The sequence below is a fragment of the Lathyrus oleraceus genome, chromosome 6 (assembly GCF_024323335.1).
Source record: "Lathyrus oleraceus cultivar Zhongwan6 chromosome 6, CAAS_Psat_ZW6_1.0, whole genome shotgun sequence".
NCBI lineage: Eukaryota > Viridiplantae > Streptophyta > Magnoliopsida > Fabales > Fabaceae > Lathyrus > Lathyrus oleraceus.
The window spans coordinates 467,578,908-467,590,642 of record NC_066584.1 but is presented as its reverse complement, the minus strand read 5'-3'; the positions used below and the strand labels follow the sequence as shown (position 1 = coordinate 467,590,642).

The 11,735-nt window shown below is 40.5% G+C and overlaps 1 long non-coding RNA gene across 1 annotated transcript; it reads left to right on the top strand.

The window, feature by feature from the left end:
• The first annotated feature begins 9,659 nt into the window (after window positions 1–9,659).
• Window positions 9,660–10,419, top strand: LOC127097529 (uncharacterized). The gene is made up of 3 exons (XR_007793060.1): window positions 9,660–9,810; window positions 9,951–10,169; window positions 10,307–10,419. It is a non-coding gene; the product is annotated as an uncharacterized LOC127097529 (long non-coding RNA).
• Window positions 10,420–11,735: the final 1,316 nt, after the last annotated feature.

Below are 11,735 nucleotides of genomic sequence, written 5' to 3'. Positions count from 1 at the left end.
GGCGGTCTTACTCGGGGGAAAATATCTAGCAAGAAAAACTCTTCTTAGGTTATCCCAAGTCGTAATGGAATTGGGTGGAAGGGAATCTAACCATGATAGGGCTTTATCTCTGAGGGAAAAAGGAAATAATCTTAAACGTATTGCCTCAGGAGAAGCTCCATTGGTTTTAAAAGTATCTGCTAATTGAAGAAATATTTTTAAATGTTGGTTAGGGTTCTCGGTAGCGAGACCCGCGAAATGTCTCTATTGCACTAATTGCAACAGGGATGGTTTAAGTTCAAAATTATTGCCTGGGATGATTGGGTTTACTATACTAGAACTAGGTTCTTCGTTAGATGGTTGAGCGAAGTCCTTAAGAGGTCTTTGGTTTTGATCTTCGGCCATAGCTCTCTTAATTCTATGAAAGAATAAACTTGCGCGAGCGTAACGTTCAGGTTCCGCCAGAGGGTTTACTAAGCTTAAACTTCCGGTACTGTGAGTTCTTCGCATCGACCGGCGGGAAATAACCTAAGTCTAAACGATATAACAACAGGAAAATGAAATTTGACGAAATTGGTCCCCGGCAACGGCGCCAAAAACTTGATGCGTTGGAAAACTTGATGTCCGCAAGTATACGAACGCGTCAGAGTAATATAAAAGATTATCGTATCCACAGAGACCAAGTGTCAATCTATCGTTATCTGTCATTATGGTGTTTATCATTGGCGGTCAAAATAAGTGTTTTGTAGTGTGCAATAAAAAGTAAAGTATTGAAATAAAGTATAATTAATAAAGACAGGGTCGAATGTAATTCACGTAATCAATTGATAATCCAAGTACTTGCTAATAGAACTACTTATGGGCAATGTTTCCTACTTTGAAAAGAACTAATTTAACAGGAACCGTCGCTTTCGCGTATTCAGAACCGAGTTGTACTCCCTAATCAAACCCTCTTATTGTCACTTATAAAATGGTGCGCATTGCGTTAGAGTAGTAAACCTATTTTTAAGAAATATAGTATCTTGACTAAATTGAAAAGTATTATAACCTGGATTTCTTAACCAAAAGAGGTTCTCACGAACCAGACTCTAAACTTATAAACGCGTCCGAAAATAGTTTTAAAATCTCTTTTCTTCTTGATGTTAGAAACTCCTAATGAACTAAACAAAGCGTTTTCGCTGTTTTTGAAATAGTTAAAAACAATTAAGTTTATAAAGACGTTGGACGGCTTTCGATCTTACCCAACGGAATTGAAGTGCAGGAAAACTTAAGTTGAAAGTTAAAATAGCCCTTTAAGTGTTTCTACGAACAATTGTACGGATTACTGGTTTAATTACGATCCTTACATTCTAGCCTTATAAATTTAGCTAGACATGGTAAAGTAAAAGTGCATTAAAATAAATAAAAGTAGTGCGAGTGCGGAAAGTAAATAATTTAAAGCGAGTGCGAGGAAATAAATAAAGTAAAACGAGTGTGGGAAATAAATAAAGTAAAGCGAGTGCGGGAAATAAATAAAGTAAAGCGAGTGCGGGAAATAAATAAAGTAAAAGCGAGTGCGGGAAATAAATAAAGTAAAGCGAGTGCGGGAAATAAATAAAGTAAAGGCGAGTAATAAAAACCTGCTCCAATCGGAGGGCTGAGTAAATTGCAATGCGGAAAAGAAAATGGCGGCAGGATTAACTTCCTCCCAAAGTGCTCCAAACTCGATTACAGACTCTATCACAGACTTGATGACACAATTGTGGTAACACTCCAATGCGAAGCGATTACCACTATAAAATACTGAATATATGCCTAAGTGAAACAAAGTTGCTTCTGAGTTTGCCTCTGCTCTAAGTTTGGATGATTGTAAAACTGAATTCGCGTTTCTATTTATAAGCAAACAAAAAAGGTGGAATTGACTTGGATGCCCTTCAACTTGAAAATAGGGGAAACCGTTTCCTTCTTGTGGCGCCCGCCACAAGGCTATGGCGCCCGCCACAAGCACAAAGTGGGGCGCCTTAGTGGATGAAGTGGGGAAACGTGGGAGTTGAGGAAGTTGGACTTGGACACGTCATGGCTTGGTCTGTGGCGCCCGCCAGGGGGTAGGCCATAAGCACAAAATGCTGAATTTTAGGGTTTTTAGCTCTTTTTCACTCCTTTTCTCGATCGGGGCTCCGATTAAAGTAAAAACCTGTAAACAAAGAAAAACATAGCAATAACACAATAAAATGATAATAAAACAATTAGAATGCATGTGAAATCGGAGTCAAAAATACGTAAATTTTAGTGTGATCAAGCCGCAACACGTTGTTGAACTGGAGCTGGTCGATAGACTGGAGGCGCTTGATAAGCCTGAGTAGGCTATTGATTGAATGCAGGCGTCACAGCAGCTACGTATGGTTGCGGGGCGTACTGGACGAGATACATGGGTTGCTGATAGGGAATTGGTTGTTGAACATACTGTTGAGGTGAGTATTATTGTGGTCTCCTTCTTGGAGGAGCTCTTCCTTGACCAACAGTCACAACATTTGTTTCCCCTTCCTTCTTCCTGGGAAACCCTCCAGAGAACTTCTTTTGATTGGCATTTGAAGCTCCAGCTACAGCCGCCAGTTTTCCATTCCTTACACCATATTCTACACGAGCTCCTATAGCCACAAGCTCCGAGAATCCCAGGGAAGCACTTCCAACCATCTTCTCATAGAATTGAGGTTGGACAATGTCGATAAATAGTTTCGCCAATTCCTTCTCAGCCAGAGGTGGTTCAACCTGAGAAGCCAGTTCCCTCCATCTTTGAGCGTATTCTTTGAAGGACTCCTTGTCATGTTGGAACATGCTCTGCAACTGTCTTTTGTCAGGTGCCATGTCCATATTATATTTGTAATGTTTTATGAACGCGTCTAACAGGTCTTGGAAACACCTGATCCTATTCTGATCCAGACTTAGGTACCATTTGGAAGGAGCCCCACTCAAGCTATCTTGAAAACAATGGATCATCAGCTTGTCGTCCTCCACGTGTGCAGCCATTTTTCGATAATACATGATGAGATGGCTCTTTGGACAAGTATGCCCCTTGTATTTGTCGAAGTCCAGATTTTTGAATTTGGCCGGAATCACCAACCCGGATACCAGGCACATTTCTTTGGCAGCAGATCCAAAGACGTGGTCTCCTTCTAAATCTCGGAATTTCTTCTCAAGGAGCTGCATGTTCTCCTTTACCTCTCTGAAATCCTCAAACCTTACTTCGTCACCAGCAACTGTTGAGTCAATAGTCTGATACATGTGGTTTTGATCTTCATAATGAGGAATATGCCTAGCATAGGCAGCTGGTGGAACCACAGTATGGATGACTGGACGTGCGCCAGTGTAAATCGGTAATGGCACGGCTTGTTGGACATATTGCCCCATTTCGTGCACCACCTCCGCTCGGGGGACGAAGTCATAAGGTAGCCCATATGGAGGAAGGGTTGAGGGTAACGTCCTCTGAGGTGGGACTTCCATTGCTGGGCCCGTGGTCTCTGAAATCATGGTCGCTTGCGGAATCTCAAACCTGAAGGTCAAAGCTTGCAGCATCTCTCGCATCTGGGACATGCCTCCTTTGATCTCATCTAGTTCAGCTCTAACTCGGGCGCTCTCTTGTTCTTGTTCATCCATTCTCTGTCTTGCTCTGGCACGAGTATTATATCGGTGTTGAAAATTCAGCGTGAAACTGGAGGAAGAAAGGGCAGAGTGAGACTTTTTTTTTTTGTAAATGTATGAATGCATGTATGGATGCATCTTGTTTGCAAAACTCTTGGTTAGTTTCAGTCATTCATTTCAGAAATGCCACAATACTTGTTTGCAAATATTTAAAATAATAAGGAAATGAAACACAATAAAAATGAATCTCAAAAGCGATTTTTCATTAATCTCATATCAAAGTTCAAATACAAAGACGTGTTTATGGCTTATGGGCTTTCCGAACCGTAGCAAGGTCGATAGTCAGCCCTTCTAGCATTGCTTTACAAAACTTAATGAAATTAAAGACTTGATGCGGGGTGTTCTTTGGACACATGCACCAATCAGCTTCTTGCAGCTTCTCAGGTAGCTCTCGCATGATGGAACTCGCAAATCCCGACAGCCTCAGAAATTTGCCCTTCCACTCAGTGTAAAGCCCTTGGAGATCTTGAATGATGCGCAAGTCTTCAGCCTTGGTCACCTCTATGTCCCTATAGAGGTTTCTCAAATATCTGCTTTCACCTAGCAACACCATATAGGCAGCATCCTGATCCCCACCTTCAAGTGCCTGGATTCTAGCATCGGCTCGTTCCAAATGATATTTCAGCCGTGTGCAAACTCTTTCTGACTCTTCAGTCTTCAGCTTCTCGCGTTCCAGAGTATCCTTGTATTTCTGAATGGTATTCTCCAGTTCACGAGTATGAATCTCGGAAATAAGCCGTGCTTCCCTTTTCATTTCAAGGGTCAGTTCCAGAGTCTTGTTGAGTTTTTGAATCCGGAGTAAAGCTCTATCCAACTCTTCCTCTTTTAACTTGAATACAGATTTAGTGCTATAGAGCGCTTGCCTGAATTTTTCCCTCCTTGCTTCAGATTCTCTAGCTCTTTTGTTGGAGATTTCAAGCTCTTTGTCCTTCTTTTGTTGACCGTCTTTCAAGTTCCCATTCTCTATCGAGACTCGGCCGAGCTTAATTCTCAAATCAGCATTTTCCAACTCCAACTCCTTAATACGGGCATTGAGCTTCTCTACATCTTCAGGTAATATGGGCTCTGGCTCAGGAACCAATGGATAGATAGAAGGATCAAATGGAAAAGGGAGTTTAATCATCTGAACCCTCTCTCTAACCCAACAAGTGTAAGGCTCTTGAGCAATGACATTTCTCTTACCCAACTCTTTACCTTTTCTGATAACTGCTTGCCAAGACCTCTTGATCTTCTTCACCATGGGATGATCTGCTTCAACACTGTGTAAGATGAAAGGCTCTAAAGCTTCAGTTTTTGGAGGGCCATTCATAGGGTACCCATGCTGCCTCAGAGATAACATGGGGTTATAGTTAATGCAACCCTTGGTTCCTATCAAAGGCACATTGGGGAGGTCTCCAATGCTGACAATGACATCCTTGGTTTCCCAATCCCTGATATACCACTTAACATGACTGGAGGTGAGGGAAGCTAACTTCTGGGAAGGCTTGAGTTCCTTTGAGACAAAAGGGCCTTCTTCGGGCATATGGGATCTCAACCATGCATGCAACAACTGCGCACAACATAAGATGATTCCTCCCTTCTTCTCGTGGCGATCGTGGAGAGCGTAGTGGAGGTCTGCCAAGAGGAACGGTACAGGGTTACCAGAGAGGAAAATTCTCACCGCCAGGTGGTCCACAAAATGGTCAATATTTGGGAAGAGAACTATCCCATATACCAACACGGCTAACACAACATAGAAGGCTTCCCAATTACCTTCTTTCTCCATCTTCTTAGCTTAATCTTCCAAGAATTTCCTAGAGAAACCATTGAAAGCTCCCTTCACATCCCAATTGTCCACGACTTCAGAGACTTTCAAACCCAAAGCTAAAGTTATCCTCTTGGGAGGAATATCTTCATCGAACCTGGGAAATGGATTATGATTCTTCAAATTCCGGCCTATGATCCTCTCAAACTCCTCCAAGGTAGGAGCCAATTGGAAGTCAGAAAACGTGAAACAACGTAGAGCTGGATCGTAGAACTGAGCAATAGTCATTGTGGTCATCATGTCCATCTTCTCATTTAGGATGTCCAGAATTCTTCCATAGTTTTGCACAAAGCTGTTGAGTTTGATTGGTGTTACTTTGGCACTCAACTTCTGCAGGCTGACAAGGTCCACGTTCTTGTATTTGAACTGAAAAGTGCCTCTTCTCTCAGGATTCATCTTGCTAACAAGTCTTGGATTCCTGAAATAATGCGAAACAAACTAAGAGTTTTGCTTTTTATGCATGTGCAATGAATGGATGGATGCAATGTTTTTTTGGTATAAGTTCAAAGGTCCGAGGTATGGATAAATTTGATTGCTTTCCAAAATAGGGGTTCTCACCGGGTATGATCTAGGGCTTTGTTACAAAGGGTCCCCAGAGTCATTGATTCACAAGAATGTTTGACGCTTACGGGAAATACTTTCCGGTCGTCAACTCCATCAAGGGAATCTATTCTGGGTGAGGTTCTCGTACCGACTCTTACGAAGTATTCACCTCGGGAGTCCGCACTACGCAACCATCGACTCGGTTCTAGACAGGGTACTCAGAGTCATGGATTCAAAAGAATGTTTGACGCTTACGGAAAATACTTTTCGATCGTCAACTCCATCTAGAGAATCTATTCTGAGCGAGGTTCTCGTATCGATCTTTACGAAGTATTCACCTCGGGAATCCATACTACGCAACCATCATTTCTAGTTGGCCAAAGGTTCAATGTTCTAAAAGGTTCTTAGAGTCATGGACCCCTTTGAAACATCGAAGCTTACGAGGTATACACCTCGGGCGAAATATCGATAAAAACCCAAGAAAGAACGACAATGATATTGGTCGTCGCAACCAAATCAGGGTTCGGGAGTCGATTACGCAAGGGGAAGGTATTAGCACCCCTCACGCCCGTTGTACTCAACCGGAACCATTAGGTCAGTTGTGTGCATTAGTGTTAGTTTAAAATGTTAGGCTTTTCAAGTTATTAAGTGGGAAAGAAAGAATAAAAGAGAGGAGAATATTTTTGGATTTTTGACGAAGGACTAAACCTAAGTTTTTTATTAGTGGGCCTGACAAGATTTACAAATCCTGCTCCTACGTATCTCAACAGAGAAATCAAGGCTTACGTAGTTCTGGGTAGAAAAATGTTTGTCTGTTGGTCGATTTTAGCGAAAGCTACTTTGTGTCAAATCGACGAAAACATTGTTGGACTACCCAAAACAGGTGGAAAAACATCGCCTTGCATCGTTTTGAAACAAAGTACCTTTCGTTTGAGAAAAGGTTTGGAGGGTTAATCGCACGGCGGCGAGAAAAAGAAATTGATTGGTTTAATGTGTTTTGAGTAATGGCGAGAACTTGGATGAGCGAGATATCCATCTCGAATCCTAGTCTCAGGAGTGCGGGGTATACACCACGTTCCATTTCCATCTTATTTGCAAAAATGTTTAATAAGCATTAAGTGTTTTTTGAGGTTTGATTGAGAAAGGGTTTAAAGAAACCGTATTGACAATTTTAAATGATGGCAAGAGCTAAGATAGGCGAGGCATCCGCCTCGAATCTTAATCTTAGGAGTGCATGGTATACACCATGTTCTATTTCCATCTTTATTGAAAAAAATGTTTAGATAGGACTTAAGTATTTTGAGTTTTATTGTAAAAATGACTTGACATTAGATCAAGCATTTGATGAGCAATTGAGAAAGATTTGAATGAAGGTTTGAGAGAAAACAAAGTGGATAAATTTGGATGATGGCGAGAACTAGGATGAGCGAGACATCCGTCTCGAATCCTAGTCTCAGGAGTGCATGGTATACACCACGTTCCATTTCCATCTTTATTGGAAAGGTCTTGAATATGAATTAATATTTTTGAGTTTTTGATTATGAGAAATGGCTTGACGTTGGATCAAGCGTTTGATGAAAGTTTGAAAGAAATGAAATAGAATGGGAAGAAGAAATGGATTGATTTGTTTATTGAGAAAATACTCGACGTTGGATCGAGTCTTATTTTTTGATATTTTGGAAATGGTTGATTTTATTCTTGTGTTAGTAGCTAACTAAACAGTCAAGCAATAACAAAGAAATAAAAAGTGATAAAATTATTACATGCCATGGGAGTGGGGATACATTTTGTCATATGGGGATTCAAAGTAAAGGAATAATTAAATCAGATCAATCAATGAATGAACAAGGCATGAGTGTAGGTGCAAGGGAAACTGTCTCATTGTAAGAAGGCCCAAGAGTAAGCCATGTGAAGAAAATAAATAACACAACAAGTTATATTTACAAAACACTTAAAAATTAAATTGAAAAAGGGTAAAATCGGGATTTGCACGGATGGAAATTGAGGGACACATAAAACCTAAATAATGTGCTCAAAGCCAGTTTGTGCATGTTGACAATAATTGAAATGTCATATGCGATTAATCGAAACGCGGCGAAATACTATCAATATATCGATAAAAATAATCATGGATAAACAACATGGGAATTGTTGGATCCGTAAATTAAAATCGATGTTTAAATAATAAACCAAGTCAAAGAAAAATGCTAAAATCAGCAAGTGTTGGAGAAATGAGAATAAAAAAGGATTTAAAATTCATTAAAAGATTAAAACTGAAAAATAATTAAAAAAAAGTATGTGCCAAGGATTGAACCCACGACTATCTGGTGGAGTGCCAAGAGTCTTTACCACCCAGCCATGATCGTCCACTTGCTAGAGTAACGAAATCAATAATACATGAAATGAGTGTTTAAATCACACAAAAGGAACGAAATCATAATGGGCATAGCGACATGGGCCTGGGTAAGTTTGACTCGTTTGAAATCGAGGCCCAACAGAAAAAGTATAACAAATCAGGTAAAAAAATAAACCCTAAACTTGATTTGTTTGACCCACCATCTCCTTCTTTCCCAAATCAAGATTCCCTCCCCCTTTTCAGAACAATAAGAATGGTCGTGACCCAACACATAAACCGGACAGAAGCATCACAAATCAACCCCGAGGTTCTCGCTTCCGATTTCAATTATAAAGCGCGAATGGCAAAAAAGGTGATACCGGTGATGGATTTTCGAACAACGACAACAAACAGCGGTAAACAATCGAATGCATCATGCATAAAGAGAAAGTGGTAACCTGTGAAACCACGGACGCAACGACGATTTGGTCGATTTGGTCTTCCTTGGAACTGCCTCCGCCTCCTTTTCTTCGTAGTGGTGGCTTCAGGTAATTTAACTCGATTGAATTTAATGCACTGTGCGAAAGGATACTGTGAGATTGATGAAAAATTTCGTAGCCGCCGCTCTCATTCTAGGGTTCTTGTGAATAGTAACCTCCTTTTTATACAGGACCCCCTTTTTCCTCTACTGCGTTTTCTACTGTGTAGTGGAGCCTTCGTACGGAGGATGCTAAAGGTTTTGTCTTCATCCTAGCTTGGTGGTCCCGGGTGTCAATTCTCTTCATTTCGAAACTTCACCGTTGGTAAAAACTTTTACCCTCATAAGTTACTCAACTAAAAAGTTTGCGTTTTTGGAATTAACTGATTTCGTGTTGTTATTGATTTGCAGATGTTGTGACGAAAACAGGAGTTAAAGAGAGTAAGCAAATGTGAGTGTGATTGTACCGTGAGGTGAAACAACAGATGATGGTTGGTAGGATGGAAGTGGTGTAGGGCCATTTCTAAGATTAGGGTTTTCGTGAAGGTTTAGATCTTGTCCTACAGGTTTTGGAGCGAGCTTTCCAATCAGATTGAACAACATACTTCTTAGAGCACTTATCACACTTCCACTTTTTCTCACCGTGCTTTCTGCAGAAGTGCTTCTTGATACTAGTTAGGTCTCCTAAGGCTCTTGATGGGTCATGGTGCACACAAGTTGGCTCTGGACATACCTATACGTTCTTCCTTTTTTCTCATTGCTTGTTCTCTGCTTCAACTTCCATGGCAAATTGTGTCCTCTTTTATGAAGTTAAAGATTCTGATTTCTTTGAAATCCTTTGTTGCAGATCTCACATATGAATCTATTTGTTGCCATAAGTGTCTTCGGCGATAGAGCTATAACTTCAGCTTCCGGGTCTGGATTGCTAGGAAGGTTTCTCCTTTTCTTAGGTGGAGTCTCACCATGAGTTTGAGTTTGAGTGAAAATAAAGGGGTGAGTTGAATTTTTAATGAAAAATGTTCCTGTCATGAAAAATCAGATGCAGGTTAAATGTACTTTTATTGGAATTGTTTTTATTGGCCTTTTCTCTATTGCAAGTGGACTGAATGGCTTGGTTTACATTGGTATTGCAGGTGGACATGGCATGGTGATGAATTGGAATGCTATGGATTATGCTCATGGAGGATTGCAATTGCTGCAATGTGTTTTGCTCTTCATAACCAAAGATTATTTTTGAAGTATACATCAAAATGCAATCGACATATAATGTCTTCATTGAACCATCTATTTCAAAAGTTTTAAGAATGCGACGAGCCAACAGGAGACCGGTGCAATAGGCTGCAACATAATTGGTAAGACCTACTTCAGACCATAGTGGGAAGTTCTTGCGCATAAGCCTCTCTTCTCTGAAACTTGACTTGAAAACTCTTGAAGTAAGCCTTGATTGAATATTTATTTTGACATTTCGCTTCTTTGATCGATTTGGTAGGTTGGTGGCTCGAGTTGTAAAACATGGACATGGCGGAGAGCGTATTCAAATCTGAAGCAAACTCTTATCTTGAAGTAAAGAGCTCAATTTAGAACACTACATGTTGCTGACTATAAGAGGTTTTGGAACCTGTAAAAATCTTCAATTCTTTGGATGGTTACAATGACCCTCAATGTATTAAAAAAAGTTATGTTGCATTATGCTAGCATTAGCCTGGACTCGGTTTGTTTCCATGGCTCAAAACACTTATGGTTGGACCAAGTTTCAATAGCTTTTGGCGTACATTGCAAGCTTGCTTTCATAAGTTAAAACTTGAGTTTCTTCACCTGTTTCAGGTAGCATTGTAGCAGAAATACTCCAGCCTGAACTTCGGGCTTCGGCGGCTAGAAGAAATGCAGAATTGACATGGCTTTGAGATGCAGGGAATAGCTTTTGGATCTCCTATCACAGGTAGCACGATAACCTTACATTCAGCTGCCTTAGTGACTCGATTTATGTGATGGAGGTCAGTGAGAAAGGTTGTTGCGTTGTTATTGCAGGAAGATATCACGCTGTGTTGAGTTTGTGAGCATAAAGGTTGGAAGCACCTGCTAGCATGTCCTTTTGCAAATTGAGTTCCATGGCCAACTTCTGATGAGAAGAGAAGCGCAAGTTTTGTCCTTGTGGAGAATAATGATTGCATCATAATAGTTCAGAAGAGTCCGTAAACGGCACTCACATCTATTTGGACCCATCTTCTCCTGAAATGTAAGTTTTCTCAACAAAATCGCACTGCATTTTGCCCATTCTCTCTGTGACCTTCTCTTTGTATCAAAAAGTTTTCATTTACTTCTTTTACATCACCTTGGCTCAAGTCATTATTCATGTCAACAACAAGGGAGAAAAGAAGAAAAAGAAATCCAGTCATGGTGTGAGAGCAAAACTGCAGGAGTCTTAAAAAATCCAGTGACCCGTGAGCAGTGAGCATCAAATGGCAAAGGGTTGAGAAAGAGATATGCAGCCGATAGTTCAAAGGCCTCCTCTACCAAACAAGCAGAAAATAGATGCGAAGCAGGCCATCATTGTAAGTCCTTGTTTGGTTCTTCATGAGAAAAAATTTTAGCTGCTTTCAAGCTATTTTTATGTAGCAACTGACCAGGATAAACAATTCTTATCTCCTTAAACTAAATGTGGTTATCTTGCATTTCCAGGTCCATTGCTCAAGTATGGTAAGATAGGAGCCTCAATTTGTGTCTGAAGGAATCTTGATATAACCAAAAAACTTCTAACGAGACAGAGCTGGTGAATGGCAGTAGTCCTGTCACCTAATTTCTCTTTCCTAACCTTGAAGGTTAATTGAGTTGTAGCTTGTTGAAATCTAGCTCTTTCTTATTTGCCCCACCAGATGCAGTGTTGTTGCACTCAGAAGATAGATCTGGTGGTGGATGTC